The sequence below is a fragment of the Artemia franciscana genome, chromosome 16 (genome assembly GCF_032884065.1).
Source record: "Artemia franciscana chromosome 16, ASM3288406v1, whole genome shotgun sequence".
In the NCBI taxonomy this organism is placed as follows: domain Eukaryota; kingdom Metazoa; phylum Arthropoda; class Branchiopoda; order Anostraca; family Artemiidae; genus Artemia; species Artemia franciscana.
This window is the reverse complement of record NC_088878.1, coordinates 5055493-5058115: the sequence shown is the minus strand read 5'-3', so window position 1 is coordinate 5058115 and position 2623 is coordinate 5055493. Positions and strand designations below refer to the sequence as shown.

Here is a 2623-nt window from a genome sequence, read left to right as displayed (position 1 = left end):
TAGTTGCCATCTGGTCCCTTTTGGCTCTAAACAAGGGAACTATAGATTTCAATTTCGAGTAAAATGAGCTCCATCCAAAATTTATGCGACCATTCCTTCCATAAAAGCCATATATGCCCCGGGCATAATTTACAACACTTCCCACCATGTTTTTGGAGTGTCGTGTAAACACCGTTGATTTTATTTTATGATCTTTGGTCTATAAATAATTTTTAAGACCACACTGCTTTTCGATTTACGAAAAATTTGAAAAAAATCGCTTTGTCGAAATTAAACCCGTTTTTTCTTTGCTAAATTTTTCGTGACTTTTGGTCTTTTTTGGCCAAATGAATATCAAAATTTCGATCAGACACAATTGGTGGAAAAGAGGGTTGGTAGGGGGGGGGGCTAGTTGCCGTCAGATCACTTTTGACTCTCAAAAAGGGAACTAGAGCTTTCAATTTCTAGTTATTTGAGTCTCCTCCAAAGTTTACATCATCCATAAAAACCTTAAATGCGCCCTGGGCATAAGTTACCACCCTTTCCCCGGCTCAATCGGGTATATTGACTTCTAAGTCTTATCTGACCATTAGATTATTTCAATGAAAACGGCTATCTCAAATTGATCGGATGCATTTGAGGAAAAGATGGTGCCATCGGTGCCCCTTTTGACTCTTAAAAAGGGAACTATAACTTTCAATCTCCAGTAGGATGAGCCCCCTCCGAATTTTTTATGACCATTCCTTCCATAAGAACCTTACATGCCCCTGGGACATAATTTATAATTCTTGCCCCCTGGGTTTCTGGGGTGTTGTGGAAACCCCGGAGTTTCTATGATATGAACTGTGGTCTATTTTGGACAAAATGAATATCTGAAAAACTCGATCGGACGCATTGGGGAAAAAGTGGATTGGTGGGGGAAGATTAGTTGCCATTGGATCACTTTTGACTCTCAAAAAGTGAAATAGAACTATCAATTTCTTGTCATTTGAATCGCCACCAGAGTTTACCTCTTCCATAAGAACCTCGTATGCCCCCGGGGCGTAACTTACAACCCTTCCTCCAAGCTTTGGATGTAAAAAGCAGAATAGCACCAAAGGATTTTTTTTTTCTCAGTTGAAAAGAAAGTTTGGAATAACAGGAAAATAAGTCATTGAACCAAGAATAGAATATTGGAAACTACAGTGATAGTGGTCAAGTATGGTTTTGATACGAGGGTGCTTGAGAAGATGAAGGAGGATTTACTGGTGGTTTTTCAGAGGAATTGTGTGCGGATAGTTTTGGGTACCCGTTTGACTTGGCCGTATTTGAAACAACAGCATGTGCGAAAAATTTGGTTCTATCCATCTTTTGGGCGATAATAAGAGAAATATTAAGATGGCTGAGACAAATTTTGTCGACGAAGGATGACAGATTGCAAAAGATTGTCTTTCTCGGCCATCTATCTAGGGTGAAACAAAAGTACATTTCGTCCAAGAATGGAGTGAAAAGAGGTCGTAATGAAGTATTTAAAGAAAATTAGAACTTCTTAGGAAGGATTAAATAGGCAAGCTTTGAATAAATTTGGATGGAGGAGAAACGTACAAATTTCTTAATTAGAAATCATTTATGGTTTCTTGCAGTAGAAAATAAAAATGATAGATAAGTATATTCATCAATACATCTTAAATAGCACGTAATGATTCTTACGGAAGAGAGTCGGGTTCTTAACCTTGCCCAAATCTTGTCATCTTTGATTTTTTTTTTCCCCTATAATTGAATGCAATCCTCATATAATTGACTAACTTTCAGGTTGTTTTGTAGATCTCCATCCAGCCAATGAAATAAGCTCGTATCTTCAACTGAGAAAATTCACCAAGGAATTGACAGACTGTTTTATTTATTTATCTATTCGAGCAAATCTTTGGGAAATCTACTCGTGAAGAAGATAGTGAAAAAGAAAAAATTGTATGGCTCTGCACACGCTTAAATATTAGCTACGTTTTTCAAAAAATATATATAAAATATATATAATATATGGTAATATAAAAATTTATGGTAGTATATTTGTATAAATGTATACCATATTACCTATATATACCGTATATAACATATTACCATATGTTACATACATGGTAATATATAAATATACAGTAATAATATAATATAAAAGTATACATAAATATGGTTTGTATTGAACTTACTAACGCAGCAGACACCAAAACCACTTGCACAGTAGCCACTTGCTGTTCCACCCGCTGTGGCACACTCGGCTGCTGTTAGACAGGTGCCGTTGTAAAAGTTGTTGGCAGTACACATTTCATTCACAAAACGTACAACGCTGAATATTGACAGGACTATAAAAAAAATGTCGTTGGTTAGTTTAGTATTGTTTTTTGTTGTCATAGCGCAACCGATAAGACTCATTCTTCTGATTCATAATTAATCTACTAAATAATTCTTCTAGCAGCTCGTTGTAACAAAAAATGGCCTAAGACCAGAAGGTGGAGTCATGTCATTTTCTGGCAAAATGACAAAATGACCACTCATCGAAGAAGATAGCTTAGGACAGTAGGTTTAACCCACTGTTCCCAGTGTATTCAAGTGAGGCATTTTTCACTGCTGCTATGGGCAGCAGACACATGGCAGAAAGCATGGCAGAAAT

The 2623-nt window shown here is 36.6% G+C and overlaps 1 long non-coding RNA gene across 1 annotated transcript in view; it reads right to left on the bottom strand.

Annotated features, from left to right (window-relative positions):
* Positions 1–2162: 2162 nt before the first annotated feature.
* The window catches only part of LOC136036942 (uncharacterized), a 21568-nt gene continuing 21107 nt past the window's right edge, over positions 2163–2623 (bottom strand). The window contains exon 3 of the long non-coding RNA XR_010619830.1: positions 2163–2315. This is a non-coding gene — a long non-coding RNA (uncharacterized LOC136036942). The remainder of the gene's footprint in view (positions 2316–2623) is intronic.